At 40.3% G+C, this 21,260-nt stretch overlaps 1 long non-coding RNA gene across 2 annotated transcripts in view; it reads right to left on the bottom strand.

The window, feature by feature from the left end:
- Window positions 1-717: 717 nt before the first annotated feature.
- Window positions 718-21,260, bottom strand: part of LOC136287605 (uncharacterized) — a 28,155-nt gene continuing 7,612 nt past the window's right edge. For both annotated transcript variants that reach the window (XR_010720198.1, XR_010720199.1), the window contains exons 2-3: window positions 17,165-17,236; window positions 718-4,159 (exon numbers count right to left, since the gene is read on the bottom strand). This is a non-coding gene — a long non-coding RNA (uncharacterized lncRNA). The remainder of the gene's footprint in view (window positions 4,160-17,164; window positions 17,237-21,260) is intronic.

Raw genomic sequence — 21,260 nt, 5'->3', positions numbered from 1 at the left:
AATCACTGGCACATCATTAATTATCAACACTCACTGCTTGCTGACTTGGTTAGTCATATAAATCACACGGCAGCCTGAGCAGGCAAATGATAGTTGCTAAACATTACATTTGTTCCTTTTGTGCCACTTTCCCCATTTGTTCCTCCTCTGGACTCTGTCAGAAACATCACATTCCACTGGCACATCAGTAGCCTCTCTTTGTTTATCTTTTCTCTCCAAGTATTCATTGGTACAAATCACATTTGCAGCAAACTTCTGAACTTGCCTAATTCAAGATGTAGCTAGCTCATGGTCTCCATGCTCTCTACTTGAGCAGCTGCCATGGAGAAGCTGAAAAAATCCGTAGCAATAATCCCATTGTGGAAGGGAAAAAAAAAGGAAAGAGCTTCTCTGATGAAGATGCAGACTGACTTCACAGCTGTAGGGCCTGTACTGCCTCTACCCCAAACTATCAACAAACCACCAGAGGAGTCCTACATGTGGGCACAATTCTGACATGGTCAAAGGTCACATCAGTAATTTCTCTCTCACAGGGATTAATATTTGATATTGGTCCTCTGCTGGAAGATTCAAGTAAATTAACACTGATAATGTGCCCTTTACTTGCTCTGTGCACTTCATTAGGGCTGGAGAAGAGCACTGTTTACTACAGAAGCCACAGCAAATATCTCTTTTACAAACCTGCCATGCATTATTTCTTGCATTTGATCCCACAGTGACAACTCTGCTCTCTGAACATTCATTTGCCTTGTATCTTTTTTTTCCCCTGACAATGAACACAGATGACAGGATCAGAAACCCACACGGCTGTGGATCCAGGCCTGCAGTTTTGCAGCACAGTTTGGGAGGTCACACACAAGGCCAACCCCTCTGCATATGTTGGGAGCTTACAGAGTTTTGACTTTCTATGAACTACTGAGGAATAAAACAGGGATTGTCATTTGCAGCTGAGAAAGGGGGAATATTAAAGTTCATTTATGAACAGTCATGATACTCAGCTGGAGCCTAGCAAACATAGAAAAAGTTTGCTTCATGTACCTGCTCAGTTGACAATTTTCTTACAGACACCCTCCAAACGCCCTACTGCATTTTGTGCACATTACTCTTTACATTACAGGAAGTGACAGAGTTCTTATCTTTGTGACCCAAGATGTGTTCACCATATCTTTTGATTCGTTCTGTGTAAAATCCCTGTTTTGGACTCAATGACAGCCTTCCCAGATTGCATACTGGCAGACAGAGCCAAATGCCCAGGCTGGAGTTTTATACAGTACACAGAGAAGGACTTTGGCTTCCTTATCAATATCTTTCTTCTGTTCCAAGGATGCATCTTTGGCCTGGGAGCTTTATTATGACACTCAGTTCCAAGAGGGCAACCCTGAGACAAATATTGAATAATTGTATATATGGCAAATAAAATGAATATCTCAGCAGGTGGTAACTGAAAAAAAACCCCAAGCCTCTTGCACTTCACAGGAAAGCATGCAGAAACATCCAGTAGAAACTTCTCAGCCAAGAGTAAGGGATGAGGTGCTTCCAAGACACCCCAGATGACAGCTTTTGTCCCAATTCCAGTGCTTGGAGAGAGCTGAGCAGCCTTCTCTGCCAGCATCTCCAGTTAAACAAGTGCACGTGTGCTTTGTGAGTCAGAAGCTTTCAGAAGAAAATGCTCAGACTACACCTAAGGATCATTTAACAAATGAATAACACTCAGCTACCTAAGGTGGAACCCACAGGAGCATGTTATGTTATACAGCAGTTTACTTTATGAGCTGAAAATTACTACTGATAATACTGTCTAGCTCCTGTCATGAGAAAGACATTGAAATTGCTGACCTTCCACAGAAGATAATCTCAATTCATTCAAAACAGTAACATGCCATAAGAAACAGCATGCACCAGCGGTGTCTGTGTTACAGAAATAAGTAAAACCAGTTCTGTGCACTGTAATTTATACATAATAGCCATAATACATCATCTACATAAAAATTCAGCCTGAATGTACGAAAACAGGAGTGAAGATGTTGCCCTGTAGTGGGGTAAAGACAAATCTCAATACAAAGCTTTAAAAACACTATTCATTTGCTTTCAGCAATGTTAAGATAAGGCAATCTTTTTAGCTTGTCTTTAGAGACAATGGTAATTTGAGCTCAGCAGTTATTGTTTTAGCACAGGTACCAGCTATCAGAAGCTATGGGCTATAACATTATAGACTTGCTTTATTTATTTTAAACTTGTATTAATGTTGGAGAGAGATCCTGGGAGATATATTGGTATAAATTTCTTATGAGCTCTTCCTGATGTTCAAAGATGCCCAATTAACTAATTCCTGCTTCCTTTAACGAGAGTCTTGAAAATGGGGATAGTGCAAACACAATGTCAACTAGTATCGATGGAGAGAAAATGTGAAATGACTGCAATACCAACAGAAACATCTTTAAATCCCCACTTCATGTTACCCTCGATAACCACTATCACTGTCAGCTGTGCCAGTGTTCAAAGGTCTTCAGAGAACTGCAGCTTGGGCTGTTCAGGATATACACACACAAACCAATTACTCTAAAAACACATTCCTGCCAATTGCACTTACATTTTCAGCTATTGCATTTCTTACTTAGTTGAGGAAAAGGATTTTTCTTCAGTTAGTAGTCCTACAGGTCAGTTTATGACAAGCAGCTAGAAACACACAGATGTCCTGTTTAGGGTACAAACTAAATATCACAAAAATTCTATTTTCAATTAGAGAGTTAGGATTAAATATTTCTGTTGATAATTACCCAATTCACAGTAAGTGGTCAGCTCTGCAGTGACCATATTTTTGGTCTGTGCAAGTTGCTTTCCTAAGGACTGAGCTCCACTGTCAGTGTTGAGAGGCGTTTCTGACATCCAGGGTTTAACTTAGAGTTGCTCGCTCCAGAGGGGATCCAGAGGCCCTCTTTCTTGGAGACTTTTTGGGGTTTTGTTTACAAAAATAGATTACTTCAGCAGGGCAGAAAAAACCCAGAATGGGATATAACAAGAAAAATCCTCTTTTCCCCTCTCCTCCCTATGCTGCTGTCCAGCAATGTGCTTGTAGAAGGACTACTTGTAAAGAGAAGGGCTTGTCTGCTTGTTTAAGGAAAAAATAACAGCCATCTCTCCCCTCCCTCTGTTTCTTCCTCTCTTTTTTTTTTATTTATAACCCTCCTGCATGGTGCAAATTGTTGTATATTTGCTCGTGCTTCCCTACTGCCCCATTGTTGCACCAATAATAAAGGGGTGAAAAAAAGAGACTGTTTCTTCTATTCTAGACCTAATCTTCCACGAATCTCAGCTCTTTCTTCTACAAAGATCTGCCTTGGTTTCCAAGCACTTTACTCAATACTATCTGTACATATCCAAGGACAAAATTTTTTTTTACTCAAAAGTGACCTTATATAGCTCTCAAGTTGCTATACTCAAGAGTGACTTTGGCAACACAGGAGATTAGTTTTCTTGCTGAGGAATAGCCTATTGTGACAGTCATATTATTCCTGTCTTTTTATAAAGTAGAAAAGCAAGAGGCAATGTATAGATTAAAAACTACGTGTAAAGACAATGAAATGTTCAATGTATTAATAGGTATCTCTAGAAGAGAGATCTGCTGTGCAGTACTCACAGGAGTTCTCACTGATCCTCTCACCTATGCCTCCTACAAGGATCTTTAATAATCTAAGATGCAACCTCAGCAACAGTTGATTTTTTAAAAATTATTTCTGACAACAATCTGCCTCACTCACACCAACATTTATTCACAGAACAAGCAGCCTAATTGACTTGAAGCACAGGCACAAACTTTTGTTTGGGGCACACTGAATTTTCATGAAACTCTATCCAAGAACACGAGGGCTGGCAGAAAGACAACAGGAACTCAAGGCCATGCTTGCTTTGGAGATGTTCTTCAAGTTCTGGATATAGCTCTGGGCTTTCTGCATGTGCACAACTCATGCATTGAAATAATTGACTTTCTTCTGGGAAAAAGGCAACCATTCTCTGGTGTTACAAAATAAAAAGGGGAGGCCTGACCAATATTTGGGTTTGCTCTTAAAAGAGGAGTAACACTTTGGTTTAGCTCGCCAGTGTCCAGAAAGGCAGTTCTGCTGAGCAGCTGGAGGATCCCATCTCACGAAAAGCTTAAAATCTGTGGAAGGAAACAGACCAGGGAGAAGATAGTGAGGACTGGAATACAAACACCATGAAGGAAAACGAAACAAAAAAAATGTAATCTGAAAAGACAACTCTATTATTTTAATGTCACATTCACCCTCACTTTGAGGAGTGGAAAATTAGTTGCCAGAGCTTGTGAATGTGCATCAGTAAAGTCAGAATACTGGTGGCACTCCAAATCCAAACACTTTAGCTCCCTTTTTGTTACTCAGTGCAAATATTTTCAGCGGACATTTTTGAACACGCATTTTTCTCTCTTCTGCCAGTCTGGGATACGTAAAGTATAAAAGAAGAAATTAAAAACAACAAGGTGTGATTGAGAAGCTCTGGGTAGGTTTTGCTGGAATAACTGAGCCTTGCTCATCAACTGATACTCAAACATCTGAGCATTTGGCGGCTTATCAATACATTAAAAATACCTTGACAGCAGTTCTTTTGTTACACTATGGATCCATAACATTTCTTCCTTCTCCAGAAATAACCTGCTTAAATTGTCTGACTGATCTTTAAGCACTTACAAAGAAAAAAGGTCCACTAATGCAATTTCACTGTCATTGTTTTCAGAGTAATTGAACTGTAAACCCTGCATGTGAAGCAACTGATGTGTGAACACCTCATCTGGAAACCTGTTTTTAAGGAAAATATTTCAGGAGGTAAATTTCGTTTAAATGCATATAATTAAACATGAAAGGGCAACTTATTTCATGGAGAATATGAGATGCCTGATACAATACTGGCACATGGTAAACTCAATTTCTTTTCTGTATTGGGTCTTCACAGATGTAAAAACTTATACAGAGATGTTGACAATATTGTATATACTTCATGCAAAAATTGAAATTCTTCTTAAATTATACTGTGAATTACTCAGCTCAATCTGCAATAGATTAAAAAAAAGAAAACCAAGCCCTGCATACCAAGGTTTTTTGCATAATTGTGAAGTCCACAAGAATTACTGTTACATTTATATAACTTGGATCCACTGTGATTTTTAAATGTAATTGAAATCATTCCTTTTTTACTTGCAACATCAATCCTTTGCTGTTCTGCAGAAGAAGTTACGAATTATCAAAATTTTCTGGAATCCACTCACTACACATTTTCAGCAACATAAAGTGGTTTTCCTTGTCATTTACTTTTATTTCAGTTAGTCTATAAAATTCAATATGCTTGATATTAAAGAGGAAGATGGATAAAACAGTTGATTCACTGCATTTGCCACTGGCATAGTGGAAATTACAGAAAAAAACTTTACATCAACATTCTTTGATGTATTAGTTGATCATCAGTATTCAATTATTTAAAAGAGGATTTGTGAATTGTAAGCTAGTAGTAGTGACAAAGATGAAAAAATAGAAAAAAAAAAAGGCTTGAGAGAGCATCCAATTAAAATAGAAGAAGAAAATATAGCCTAAGCTAATAGCTGGAAAAAAATCCTGCATACAGACCCTCTAGATTAGTCAGTGACACAACTTTCTTTAGATCATTTGGTTATCTAAATAATTGACAGCACTCAGTCTTGAGTAAATATTCTACATTTTACAAATACATCCAATAAGAAAGTAAACATCCTGAGAAAGGGATCATTCAGGACATTGTCAATATTAACAGAGACAGCACTGGCCTGGTCATCAGCCACAAAGTCTTTACCAGTCAGTGTGAAGTCAGAGAGATTTGTCTTGTTCCACCCAAACCATGTCTGCAGTGATGTACTGATAGCCTTCAGCTGCACCTTATCTCAGACACACTGTGCTCTCCAAAGCACTTAATTTCCCTAAGCTGGCCAAAAACCACACAAGGAACACAAAAAAACCATTCTGGAAGGCCCCTGCTTCCCAGGCCGATTCAATTTATCTCCTTTACCAGATTTTCTTCTTCCCAAATCCCTGCTCCCCCCTGCCAAACGCTGGTGAATTTCCTACAAACTCTCTACCTTTAATAAATTAAGACAGTTGTCATGGGATATATTATCATCACTGTTCACAGAAAGGAGAGGATTGTAGAAACTCTAGGAAGGATATGCAAACTAATTACACATTTAGAAAAGGGGGATGCATTAGGAAAAGACTATGAGAATACTACTCAGGGGACTTCCTTCACTGGATGTTGGTTCATTTAGTATTTAGCAGCTCTGTGAAAGTGTCCAATTTCCCTGGAACATTCCTGTGACTGTCCAAATTCTATAATACCAGGAGGAGGAAGAGTGCTAGAAACATAATTTCTATTGAAAAAATGCAGAAATGTTTAAAATAGGGCCATAATCCTTTTTTTTCTCTCACATTTTTCTTTAGCATAAATGCTAGCTAAAGCAGAATAATAAAATAATGAAAAGAAGAAAACAATGAAGAATAGTTATCTTCTTTGGGGTTTTAAGAGCTGTACTTAGAGGGGAAAAGAGGAGGTTCTGACATGCTTTTTAGGGGGTGGGATGGTCTTAGTGTTATTTACTGTGTTAGTTTTAGACATCCAAAGAAACTGTAGAAGTGATGAGTAAAAAAACCCAAAACAACAAAAAACAACGAGTCAGAATTATCAAATGATGTAGCAAATTGTAATTTAAGACAGGCCATAATATGTTCAAATCATGGGTAAAAATTTGGAATGATCAGAAATTCATCAGTCTTCTATCAGAATTCAATATCCCCCCTCCCCCACTAGTCTAGCCGCAGGCTGTCCAGCAGGACTTGTGACACAATTTTCATTAAATAATTGTTCTTTCTCCCAGACATGCTGTTCCTCAATTTTTGCTTTGCTATGTGAAACAGGGAAAGCATTTTTACTCTCCTGTAAAGGTTCTCCATTCCCACAAGCCCTTCTTGTCTTTTCCATCATGAATGCATTTTTAACGAACACTCCTAACTAGCTTCACATGATACTCCAGATACTGCAGGTTGGAAAAGCTTCTCCTGACACATCTTTGTCACATTTGTCATTTTTGCACTCACTCAGTGTTATTAGTGCATGACAATCCTGTGGCCACCCAAAGGACTCACAACTGATTCACCTGAGCTGCATTCCGAGCACCACAGACACACATTTGACTTGATCACTCAACTAACTGCAGAGCAGGCGGCTCCTACTCTCATGCAGCAAGGTATCACTGTCTGATGGCTGACAGCAGAACAATCCACAGCACAAGCGGCTTCCAAGTGAAATTACTAATTAGTGCAGATGTTGTGAAGGTAAGAAACCATCAGAATTTGGCAGGAATAACTTTGTCGTTAAGTTATTCAATCTCTGAGTGACAAAATGATTTGTAGATGACTGTGCTGTGTTCTCTGCCTTTCCATCTCACACTCCAACACTATGAACAGGAGTATAATTTGGGATATTTTCTCTCTCAACTGTGTTTCTTTCTGGTCGCCTGTCATCTTCTATCAAGGATGGGAGTAAGAGGTTTGGATGTCACCTCTGTTCAAACATTGTGAAATGCAGCAGAAATGAGCTGTTAATGGCAGAGACAGAGCACAGAGAAAGGAAACGTGAAAATACAGCTCAGCTGGAAGTCTGGAGACAAGTCATCAAGAGTGGAGTAGAAGCTAATCCTAACCTCATGCTCTTAATAAAGCCTGGTGACATGGCATAAAGCATTTTCAAGACCTAATCTTTCAGTTTGGCTTGGTTGGGGGTGAAAGTCAATATGTGAGTAGACTGTCACTGTGGCAAAGGCAGAGACTGTAGAGAAGACAACAGAGCAACCAGAGATCAGTCACAAAACTTTCTTAATGAGAACCTACCCTGAACTGGGTGAAAATATTTCAGGAAAATGTGGAGGCAAGCTCAGTAAAGTGTTCTCCAAATGGTGTCTTCTCATGCCTGGAATTCAAGGATCTCCCATGCACACAGACACAAGCCACTGCTCTGGCTTCAAAATGAGCTGCAAATATCTCTAAGACAGCCACCACCCCTTTTGATGTGAACATCATGTTTGTCATTAAACTCTGTTGCCAAAACTTCTGGGCTGACAGATGACCACAGCTAGGCTGGCACTGTGCACACACTGACACGAGACAGAGCATCTCATGTGCAGGGAAGGAAATGTTGCAGTCCTGAGCAATGAGTTATTCAGGACAATGACGAGCCAAAGGACAGAGCTATGAACGACTTGTACCACAACTGAAAGGGGCAAATAAAGTGTTGGTGATACCAGTATTCCAAAAGTACTACTTAAAAAACCCACAGTTTTTCCCTAGTGTGAAATTAAAGAGACACACCAGACAATATTCTGTTCATACAATTATGCAATATGCATAGTGAGGGATGTTTACATCCACTGCATGTCTCATAGGGCCAGTTTCCACCAACACACTTGCACAACTTCACTGTTGTCACACTCTTGTTAAACCCAAATGGACATTTCTGCTCTCTTGGTGGCTGTGATTAATTAGTCGGCTTTGAAAAGCAAGCTGCTCTGTGCCAGAAAACTCTGAAGCTGTGTGTTAAACATACAGGGATACAGCTAGGCCTCCAGTCTTCAGGTAGATCAGGACTTTACAAAGGCTCTGACAGCTATGTTGCCATACCCGTGTGACAATGTTAGTCCATGTGCCAGCTCAGACTCGCCTGTTGCTGTTGCCACTACACAACCACTGCTTCCTTCTCTAAAAGGATAGCGCTTCCACCAGTATACTATGGCTCATCCAACTACACAGATTCTGGAAATAAACATAGGCATCAAAATCAGCAGCCTGATTTTTAGATGTGTTAAAAATGTATGGCTCTAAGAGTTACTATACAGAAAAGGCAGTGTTCTTTCTTGGCAGCTAGCACCTAAGTATCTAAATATGGATATTTTTTGATTAATTACCTATCAAAACCCCATGGATTTGCAATATTATTCATCCAGCTACATTGTAACAGATCTCTTTCCTATCTTTTACATGCAGATCTAGGTTCAGGTGCATATGTTGATCTCAAAAGAGCCATTTCTGTAACAGATGATTCATTTTCTGCATATGATAAGGTACAATAAAAGCAGAGCAGTCACCAATAAACCACACCCCCTTCCTAATTTGCCTTGTGTAATTGCTACATTTAAGAGCTTTGCACGTGAAAAGCTACTGGTAACTTTTTTCCACCCAGGTGCAGCCTCTGTTCCTCTGCAGGTGCATGTAAAGATTAGCAAAACATTGCTTGTGTTAGGTTTGCTTGGATTCAAATGCCACAGAGGAACCCATCTTCCTGTTCTAATTGATGGTGTGAGACTTGAGACAGAGGAAGAACAAAACCCTCTGTGGTCTGTGTATAGCAGGCACCAAAAAACAAAAAACAAAAAACAAAAAACAAAAAAAAAAAAAAAAAAAATTGGCAACAAGCTTAACTGGAAGCTAAAGGTAAAACTACAAATGAGTGGAAAATCCAGTGTTGCCCATAATAGTTATTTTTGCCACTATTGGGATTTTTTGCCATGACCGCAATCTCTTACAAATAAAGTCATTTACCAGCAACACATCAAAAAGGCATTATCAGAAAAATCAGCCAGATAGACTTCTCCAGCTAGAGCAGTGCATGCAATGCTGTCCCTCTTAAAGGCTCAGATTTATGAGGCAGAAACATTGCTCCAGGCAGTTTGCAAGAATAGGTACAGGAGGCGGAGATTCCAGAGAGGAGGGTGTTGTGCTGTGGTTAAAGGTTATAAAGCTGCGTTTACACCGTGCTCCTCAATAGCTATAAAATTAACTTAGATATTTCAAGAAAGGACAAGCACAAAACCGTAAGCACTGCAGAAACAAGGGGGAAACCCCCTCCCCTCTTTTCTTTCCCTGCCAGTAAAATTCCTGTCAAAATGGAATACGGGATTTATGCAGAGGTATCAGAAACAAAGTTAAAGTCTCATCTGCAGAGAGTTCAATTTAGAAGCAGACTGAAAAAGAGGGGGGTGACGACAAGGTGTAGGGAATTTAACATGCTCCCCAGGCACACGTTGTGACAGTACGATTCTCTCCTAAAGCCTATGAATAAAAGGTATTAGAGATTCAAGCATTTTTCTCCTGGCAGTGGGTATCCTCATCCCAAAATCCAGCTCCCTTTCTGTATGAGACAGCTAAAAACATCTTCACATAGATGCTAGATTTATGTTATTATGCAGATCACATCAAACATATATATGCTTTGTTGAGTTTTCTCACAGTATAATTGTCTTCTTCTCCAAGCTAAGCACATGACCCATCACAAAAGATCCAAATAGGTCTTTAGGCATACCCCTCAAAACCTTACCAAGTTATTAGGTGATGATAAATAGCCATTTTCTCTTTCTTGTCCTCACTGACTTTCATCTACTTCAGATTTTTTCAGTGCTGACCTGGAGCCCAGCTGTTTTCAGAAGCAGAAGTGGAGGGCTAAGCTGAAGAGATCTCACACCAAGTACTTACTTGATTATTTGACAGTCAGGGCCACAGAGTGACCACACAAGCTGCCAACGTGGCTGGGAGCAGCAGTTCATGAGCAGTCCTCAACACTGTCCAAAACAGGCCCCTTCAGGCAAACAATCCTCACAGGCAGTTACCCAAGAGCATGGAGTCTCATGAAAACCTCTCCATTTGAGCCAAGGGGTCCCATGATAAAAGATTTCCATTCTTGTGCTGGATGCTTACAGAATCACAGAACTGCTGTGTACGATCCTAACATCTCCTCATTTTCTACTCATCTTCTTCAGTGAAGGGTCCCAATTATGCATACAAGAGGTTTTCCACAACACTAAATATTCTACTTTTTTTTTTTCCTTAAAAGACTCTCAATTTCTGCTGCATCCCTTCATCACTGGCCCTTTTTTCCCCAGCCCAGATGTGAGCACCAGCTGTGCCTTTACCGCTCAAGGTCTTGTCATTTCCATCAAAGGGAGAGTTTTTACACCAAAAACCTGGTGCACCAGGATTGTGTTTTTCAAGTAAATTTTTTAACATTCAATTAATAGCACAAAAAAAATCAGTGCACTGTCTCCCAGTGCTCATATCCACCTCTCAATGCAGCAGTTCTGCAGCAATTTAGTGGAAATAACTTATTACTTAGTGATAGCTGGTATTAACCATGCTGGCTTTTATGCCATGTTAATCTGAAGTGGGTATGTCTGCGTATGGTATCTCCGTCTGCATCCATATGCATGTGATTTAAAGCAGGGTATCCAAATAAGAATTTAGGGGGCTAATTGTAGATACTCACTTTCTAAAATGGCAGCATTAAAAAGCTGCCACTCCATTTTGTTGTTCGCACTAGGCTTTTCAGCAACTCTCCAAGTGCAGCTTAACACTATTTCGAAGATCTTCATCTTTGAATGAGCCCAGCACCTAAATATCATGATTTAGACACCAAGGTTTGTGTGTGTAGTATACTCATGTGGGCATCTAGTCCTTGGAAAGAGCAGCTGGAAGCCATGAGAGTTTCATGTAAATGCTGAAGTAGGATCTGAGCTCATCTGAAAATTAGATATTTAGGGGTAAAATCTATAAGCATTCAGGTCAGTAAGAATTATCATCTCTGTTGGATAGGATACATTTGTTTTAATAGATAAAGCAGCAATCATTTAGCTGTTTTTCTTACAGCAAGAAATCCCATGTTTCATGAATTTATGAGAGGGTGCCCAGATCCTGTTATCTTCCCCCTGTATTTGCTACATGAATGAAACAGGTAAGGTTTGCAATAGGACAGAGAACTAGCTGAAAAGCTGCTGTCAAGATTGCAGATTTGAAATACAACAGATATTTTCAAAGGCTCTGCTAATTCAGCAAGAATAACTGAAGTCTGAAGACTAAAAACATCAGCCTAAGTAAGGTCCTATATAAAGTCTGTGCTACTCTGTTAAACAATTTCTACTCCACTGATGCTATTAGGGTGGTACTTTAAGCGTTGCTACGAAGATCTGAAGTGTGTTGAGCAGTTTCCTTAGTTAGGGAAACTTATTTGACATCTGTGAATGTGCCATTTATATATTGCATATGTAGTAAGAAAATATTGATTTATTGGTGTAGCTGGTTCCTGAGCAGAATAGATTTATATATTCAACTCCAATTTATCTATTACCTTTTGGGAAGGGTAAGAGGGCAGAGTTTGTGGAATTGAAGAAAATTATTATTTGCTCCTTACTGCTTTTGGAAAAAAAGCTTCCATCTTTTTATAAACTCTGCAAATAACAAGAAAATGCCCAGCTGAAAATGTCTTATCACACAATTTCTAGGAAAAAAGCTTTAATCATACCAAGCATGAAGCTGACCACGCTCTGTCCATGTGTAGTACCTGCCAGTATCATCTTTGTCAAGATTCTCTCTATCCTATTAGGTAACAGTTTTACTTCTCTAGGCTGGTGCATAATCCTCGAGGAACAAAGCTGCCAATGCTTACCATTTTATGGAGTTTCGTATGCTATTTACTGTTTCCTCTCAAGGCCACAAGCCTGAGAATATTACACGCCCACCCACACATACAAACACATCTTTCCTTTTAATTGCATTCCCAGTCCTGGAGATTATGGATCATCCTGGAACTGCAAACTGTGTTCCTCCCAAAATACTGAAACCAATCCAAGATGCTTGCAATCCTTGGATCTTTTCTGCCTGGGATTTTTGGGGTGGAGGGAGGACTTTTGATTTGGGAGTGTTCCTGGTAGGCCAAGTTTACCCCCTTGCAGCTTATGTAACAGCTCTGACTCACTTCTACAACCCATCTGCCAGGATGCATCCTGCTCCTGGCACAGCAGCGGCTCTGGTGAGGCACATGGAGAGGCTGCAGGGGGCATCCAGGCTTTTGTCACCTGAGGATTGTGTGGCCAGGAAAGAAAAACACATCACAGAGGCTGCAAAATTAACCTGGAAGTGGTGTGCACACACCAAGGGTGAGGAGGATCCAGAAGCTGCCTGGGAAGGACCAAGCCCTGGCAAAGATGGATGATGGGAAGGCTTTTCAGGAGGGTGAACACTGAAACAGCAACACTGTTTCCTTAACACATTCACAGGCAGCATCACCTCAGGTGAGTTGAGAGCTCCAAAGCTGGAAATACAGCCCACTAAACCTTTTGTGATGATGGGCCAGCTGCAGTGGAGATGTCATTATAGCCAATGTCTTGGCTTCCTTCAACTGTCATTCATGTCCTAGCACAGCAAAATTGGCCTTTATTTTGCATTTATTGAAAAGTGATTTAAAAGACTTACTTTCACACCATTTTTTTTTCTGTCAGCAGAACATACTTTGGAGCCTTGGTTAGTTTTGTTTTTTTGTAATTTTTTTTTAAAGCCAGAGCCTTAAAAAAGTCAGCATTTTCCATGAGAAGATGAATGTTAACTACTTCAATAAATACAAACCACGAAAGAAGTGAAATTATTAAACTTTCTCCCCTCTTGGAAGCTAGGCATAATTTCGTATCTGTGGGAGGTGCTGACTGCCCAACTGTTTGCTTAAATATGTTATTTGAAGTATTCTTAAAAATACCGTTCTCTCATAATGTTGAGCATACCCATTACCCTTACCGTCAAATTGATTTTCAAATTGAATGCAGGGCATTCTCACTTGATTCGTGACAATAAGAAAAATGGAAAGCAGACAGAAAATCATGAATGATTGTGCACTGTTTCTGTGATGCTGAGTATGAATGTCCAGAAAGGCCAAGCTAATAATTTCCATTCTTCCTCCATTGTAGACCATCCTACTGAGTTACTGTGACAATCAAAGGTTCTTCATTTCTTGACCACCCTTGAAAAATTAAGAAGTATCAGTGGCCTCTCTGTACAATTATCAGCCCTCAAGTTCTAAGCTGGGGGTGGGGGGGAAGCTCAAAATATAATAAAGAAGGCAGGAATACATCTGCCTTTGTAAACAAAATCACACTGATGAATATATGGCATCCATGCTAATACTGCCAGAGGAAAAACTGTGACCTGAGAAAAAACATCAATCTCTTTGTGTTGCTCTAGCCTCATTGGGATTGCTATATTTATTAATATCCAGATTTTCCCCATACATCAGTTGCTACTGCTACTTCACATTTTTTCCCCTGCAAGGTCAAAATGTAGCTCATGAAGTCTCACTATTAAAAATAAGAAAAAAAAAATAAGAGAAAGATTTGTTTCCAGTCAGCTCAAAGTCACCATGAAAGACAGACTGATCTGCACACAGAGCAGCCTAGAAAAGAACTTCAAACTGTAGGAGCAGGGATGCTAATAGAACCACACTGAAAGGCCAACACAGGTCTCAAATTAAGTTAAAAAAAGAAAATTCTTTATGCTTTCTTAGCTGTTCGTGTTCATGTGAGAAGTGCAACTACAACTCAGCAGTGACACACACAAACCTCAGCAGGCTACTGTCCCACCTGGCACATCCCAGCCTGGGGTGCTGCTTCTAGAGGGGTGCAGGGTACCTCAGGGATGCATGGTCTCAGGACCCTGTCTATCCCCTCACCACCCCAGTAATTCAGCCTCCCCCATGTTTATCTGGCAAGAAATTCAGCATTGTCACCCATGAAAAGCTGGAGATGACTGGTCCAGTACGGACCACACCACAGGAGTGCTCCCAGAGCCATCCACTCCCACGGGATGGTCTGGAGCAAAGCCTGGGGTTACCATAGCTTATTCTCTGCCCAAAACCAGGCAGGACAGTTCCAACCCTCCTCTGTGCATGGGAAACAGGGATCCCTCCAACTCCTCAAAAAGGTGGATCTTGTTATTACTGAAGTCATGCAAGTAACACCAATCTGGCTCACAGGTGATAAGCAAGGTTTTATCTCTCATATTCCCAAAACTAGTTTCTTTTGAGTTTAAATTTGCCCGAGATGCAAAGTGGACTCAAAAAATCTGTCAGGTCTAACAATTTCAGTCAAAGTCATCAACTAAGATTTCCTTGAAACCTTATAGGAAATAACTAAATTTGGGATTTTAACAAGGTCCAGGCAGGATGAGTTTTGGTTGCTTTCAGATGTGACAGCAAAATTTGAGTACTCATAGCTGTTTGTAACTTTAGGCAAGAGCTATAAATCTTTCTCTCATTTGTCAGTTCAGTTATGTTCCAGTTCTGTTGCTCTACTCAAATGCTTGGCAGGATTATGTTTCTGTGTTTTACTTCCTAATCTGACCATTATGGTAACTAATTTATTTCTATGTAATTTAATTATCTTTAGCTGTTCTGCATCCTTGGTGCTCTCTGACTACTCCATCTCCAGCTATTTAATTTTCATTCCTCTCCTGCATTTGAATGATTGCTCTTCACATAGATTGCTGGCATGGAAATGTTGTTTAACTTGTAGCATCTGCCTGCAGAGCCATTGTTTTATTTCAGTACATCATCTGGGATGGACCACAGAACTTTGATCTTTGGTCCTGAGGGTTTGCATTCAGAAGCCAATATTTTCTTACTGATGTTAACAAAGTTGTTCTGCTCTTTCTCTCTCTTGGTTCCTGCTCCTGTTCCACCAGCAGGTACTATTTGCTGAGCAGACAGTTTCCTTGATCCTTGCAATTCTGCCTTTAATTCCTTTATTTCTATTTTAAAATCCTGCCAGCCCACTGTTAGCAGATTCAAGTTGAGGAAGTACCTACTTCCTCCCCTTTTTGGTGCCACTGATCTTAGCACGAGTTTCACAGCTGAACTCTGTGGAATGCAGATTTCACCTCTACCTACAGTATAAATTTATTCCACCTTCAAAGTCCTCACAGAGGCTCAGCAGTAGCTGCAGATTCTCTCAGGGTAGCCTTTCCCCTGTCTTCAGCTCCTGGGTGCTTCCCTGCCACATACATCCCTCTTCCCAATGCATAGCAATGGCCGGGTAGAGGCATCATTTCTCTTATTTAGCCTTCTTCCTGTATCACCCTTCTTACAGCTGTTCTGCCACAGCAATATTTGTAAAAGTATAACAACCTAAAATGTGACATTTTGATAACAGAGGCATTTCACATGAATTTGCCTTCAGATTAGCCACATGTATTTGTGTCTCAGAGGAACGCAGCATTCCTCACACCTTGCTTTTCAACATTTTTCTAAATTAGTAAGTTTCAAAGTAGAATAGCAGCAGATAAATTTACTTATTAGACAACAGCTGCCAAAATTTGTCATTAACAAGTGTATGCAGAACACATTTCTTCACAATAGTAAGAAATTCAATCTCCAAATGATTTCATTTGGCACTAAGACAGAAGTTCTTTATTCTAGACATATGTCAATAAGGTATCCACTCAAGTTTTACCTTTATGGTACATTAAAAAAAATAAATTGTTGTTTAATGTTCTAAGAGCAGACAACAATTGCCAGATGATATCTTAAATAATACAAAACATAGTCCAATTATCTACAGATCTTTCTGAAAGCCTACATACCTCTTCCCACTTTTTTTTTTTTTTTTTTTTTTTTTTTTTTTTTTTTTTTTTTTTTTTTTTACCCACTTTTCCTTCTTGGCTTGTTTCATCCTAACAGACCATGCAGCACCTCTCACTTGTTTTTCTTGAAAACTAGTCACTGCCCACTCTCTGAAGTGGGAACTCAGGTGCCACTCCCCAGTTTGAAGATATTTCAAGGGTGGGAGAAAGCTGAGTATGCGGTGAGATGACAGGATACCGAATTCAAGTTGGGTCTGGCCAGACCATCTAGCAGCATGAAAGAATATTGCCAGCTGTTCTGCCTTGCTCTGAATTTTTTTTTTTTTAAGATATTAGCAGAAATCACACAATGATTCCTCAGTGTGAGATAACAGAGAGAACATGATGCCCACACTAAGAAAACCAAAGCAAATTTAAGTCATCCACTGAGAAATTGGTAGACTTTGAGAGAAAGATGAAAGCCTGGTGAAGTTTGGCAGTGGCAGGGATCTGCCAAGCTGTGCTAACCCTGCTCCCCTTGCACATCACTCCTCTGTGCCAACATCACTCCCTGCTGCTCACAAACAGCCTTCCCCAAGACAAGATTCCAGGGCTGAGCACGATTTACCCTGCAAATGCTGCTCCTGCCTGCTGGAGGTGGACTTGATCTGGACCAGGGACAATATTCTGCGCATTTTCCTCAGCCTTACCTATGCAGACGTGGGGATGTTAGAAACAGGAGCCAAGCGTCTGTGGGAATATCAGCTGGTACCAGGAACTGACTGCAGACAGAAAAAGCAAGAATAAGCAGGAAGGTCAGAGCATAAAAGTCTAAAACTGCAGTGCAACAGGAGCCTGAGGTCACAGCAGGGACTATTATTTTCTGGCAGGAGAGAAATAGTAAGTCGATGCTTCATTCTGATGTGGTGGCTGGCTGACATCTATGGCACCCTGCCACAGGTGGCTCACACAGCAGCCTCCTGCAGTATATCCTCCATACTTAGGATCATCACAAGAAGCAGAGCAGTTTCCACAAGATGTATTGTGTCTGTGTTTCCAGAAACCTCTAGAACCTCACAGTAAAACAAAACAAAAACAAACCCAAACCAACACCCCAGCATACAGGTACTGATGTCTCAGAAGCAAGTAAATTCCAGAACTGGCTTCAACAGGGCAACCTTATTTTTGTTTCTTTTTAACTTTTTATATATACATTGTATTAAAGGCAGGAGAAAACATAAGACACTTTATAACAAAATACCTAGAATTATGACATACATCTGGAATCTGTGTGGATGGATTTGGGTGTTTGGTTTTATTTTTCAAGCACAATGTCATGCAGCCCTTCTACAATGTCTACATACTTCAAACTGCACTCATTTGTCCCAGATGATGCTTACTTGGGAACCTTGAATTTCAGCTATGTTAACAAACCCATTAGTTTATAGGCTAAAAATACACCCCAGAAAGCACACTCTGATTTCCTTAGCACTGCCCCTCAATCCAGCTCTATAAAATGGATCTCCAGCCAACTATCTCACTCTAATGTCAACCAAGGAGTAATTCTGCTGCACTCCAAGTACTTGTTCGGCTTTCTTTGCCAACATCACCAGCAGCAGTGACAGAAACTGCCCTAAAAACAGGCAGTAGTCCCTGGATCCTTTAGTCTGACCCTCAGGCAGGAGAGCAGGGATGCGTCAGCAGACCTGTGCTTCTGACAAGGTAAATCATGAACAAGCTCATGTGAAATTGCCACGTACGAGTCACCTGCTGGTTATGACAAATTTTGTTTGCTCCGTTATTGCAGGCAATATAAAACCAGGGCATTGCACAGCTTCTGCATTTACATCCAGTGCAGAGAGGGATTTCTTACAGGGACATGTGCCTCCAGTATCACTCCTTCTGGATTTATCCCTGGCTCCATTCACTTTCCTGCTTGTAGCTCACACCCAGCAATGAAACACTGGCTTTTTTATAATTAAAAAGTGGATTTTTTTTCAACTCAGTTATTGATAAAGCTTTGTGCATGTTCACAATGGAAACTTTTAAAATAAAAAGTACCACAAATTTTTGCCTCAAAGACATCCTTCTAAGTACAGATGTGGATGTTACAACCCTGGCTTTTGTCAGAAGTTTTCAATCCCACAGTAAAACCATTTTTGTTTTAATATACCAAAGGGTCATACCTATATATTGGATTTTGTTGTGGACAGATCATCCTAGAGAAGCAAGGTGGCACCAATTTTTTTGCCAGAAGTCAGTGGCTGTAAGACATTCCAAGTTTACTACTTAAACGTACAAAATGAAATTGGCACTAATCTGTACTTAGGAGTCCATTTAAACAGGTAATGCTTGCAAGTGCTAATGTTGCATAAACTCTGCTAATGTTTATTAAGGAAAGAGACAATATAGTATCAATTGGGAAATGTTCAGCAGGTAGTTAATAATAGACAAAATAATCCCCTTTAGCTCCTCAGCTGTCTTTGCAAATGTTTAACAATGAAGATATCCAAGCTCAAGCAGCCTAATTAAAGAGGCTTTTTCTCCTTACATACCTTTCTATCCTTGAATATTTAGCTCATATAGAAGTAGAATTGAGACTTAAAAAGTCAAAGCCTAACTACGTATTTCCTTTCACTTCTGCACAATCATAGTATGTTGTCAGGGACTACAAAATGACAAAAGCACTTCCAGCTCAGGGGGAGATCAGGACATGCAGCCATTGCTGTGCTGGAGATGACATTCCTTCTTGATCAGCATCTATACCTTGACCTGTGCCTTCTGTACACAGGAATGTCACTCATTCTGATGGCACCTCTCTGTTTCCTCATTTTCTCTTTTCCAGATCTACCCCTGCACAGCCCAGGCTGGGTTACCACTCTTTTCTTACACAAAGTAGGAGGAATTGCAGCTCAAGAGGATGCAGGAACCTGGATGACACATGCCAAGGTCAGCCTGGTACACGGTCAGGATTAGCAGTTTGGGCAGGCAGTGTTTTCCCTCGCTTCCTAGCAGCTCTGCACTAACACAGCCTCTAGATCAGTTCTCAAGTACTGGGAAATGCTGAAGTCACTGCTGGGGGCTGCAAGAGACTCAACAGCATTTCTTCAGTTGCCTGCTTTTGCTCAGCAAGGAGCTGCCCAGAAAGAGGCTTCAGATCTTTAAGCAGAGTCCTCTCTCCAGGAGATACAGCCTCTCTGTCCTTGCTGCCTCTCACTCACATTTCAGTTCATTATTCAGGTCTTCCACAGCAAGACTTTGGAGAATCATCCCTCCTTTAAGGCATGTTTAGTTGAAATTTGCTGTCATTTATTCACACCCTAGGAGGAACATTATTTCACTACAGCTGTTTACAAAAATTAAGTGAATTACAAGAAATCTTAATGAATTAATATAATAATACATTATATTGTACATATAATGTACATATATCATATTATAGTATAATATGAAAAATGAATACCCTTCTCTCTGGTGATCAGTGAGAGGACCTGAGGGAATGGCATGAGGTGCGCCAGGGGAGGCTTAGGCTGGATAATAGGAAAAGGTTTTTCACCCAGAGGGTGGTTGGGCACTGGAAGAGGGTCCCAAGGGCAGTGGTCACAGCACCAAGATTGACAGCGTTCAAGAAAATTTTGGACTCTTGGGCACATGGTGTGACTCTTGGGACTGTCATGTAAAAGGCCAGGACTTGAACTTTGATGATCCTTGTGGGTTGCTTTCAACTCAGGATATTCTATGATTCTATGAACTACTGAGATCTGTTCTTCTCCCTTCCCTCAAATCCATAGCACTGAGGTCTGCTTTTCTTTAGGGCCCTTCCCACAGACTCACATATCATGGAGATTAGCAAACAATGCAGAACTGTCTGAGAACATTTCAGCAGGAAACAGTGTCAAATTAGCCAAGTTAACATGATAGATTGTGATAAATTGAGTGCCTGGGGTGCTATGTGCTTGAACTATGTGGTGCTGTGTATCACAGCAAATGTATTTCCTAAAAACCCCTAACTGGGCAATTTTAACCATGTAAAAATGCTACTAAATATGCTTTTGCTTGTTGTCAGACACTTTCTTCTCCTTCTCAGCAGCTATAAAACATATGGTTTACACTGCAAAGAGTCTCAGTAAATCATGCTATAATACCTGTGGGTATTTTATATATATATATATATATATAGCATTATACTTAGCCATAGACTTGTCTGATGTCAATTGTTGTAACAGTCCTGACGTCAGAGCTGAGATTATTTACAGCAGCTGAGCATCTGTGCTCAGCACCTACCAAGGCAGGCAAATGAGAAGGGATTTGGCTTTAGGGTCAGGGGAACTTTAAAGTAGAACTTGGTCTGGAGAAGTTAAATCTAAGTAATGACTCAAATCTGGTCTTTGCTTGAGAGCGGATTTACAGATATGAACCTGTTAATCTTGACTCTCCTGCTTGTTGTCCCTGCTGCTCTCTACCTTATACAGCATAAACCTAAAGAAACATAACTGAAAAACACGAATACATACAAAAATAAAATTTTAGAGGAGTTAACATTTCTCTCACCCTCTAAAAAGAGAAGGTGACAAATACCTTTCATAGGAGCAGCAAGGACAATGCTGAATCTTATAAGCTTCTCTATACAGGCAGGAGAGGGGATGCTTGAAGAGGCACCTCCACACTATAATTCACCCACCAGAGAAGAGAAACTTCATCCAGCTACTTCCCAAAGATGGACAGATAAGTTTCCTGGACTGCAACCACAGCAGGACTCCAGGCCTCCTCTAAGGGTAGCTTTAGTAGGAGCCTCCCTTTAGTAAG

Source organism: Chamaea fasciata, unplaced genomic scaffold (assembly GCF_029207755.1).
Source record: "Chamaea fasciata isolate MVZ Bird 193981 ecotype frontalis unplaced genomic scaffold, bChaFas1.0.hap1 SCAF_3, whole genome shotgun sequence".
In the NCBI taxonomy this organism is placed as follows: Eukaryota; Metazoa; Chordata; class Aves; order Passeriformes; family Sylviidae; genus Chamaea; species Chamaea fasciata.
The sequence above is the reverse complement of the archived record's forward strand: the minus strand, read 5'-3'. Positions and strand labels throughout refer to the sequence as shown.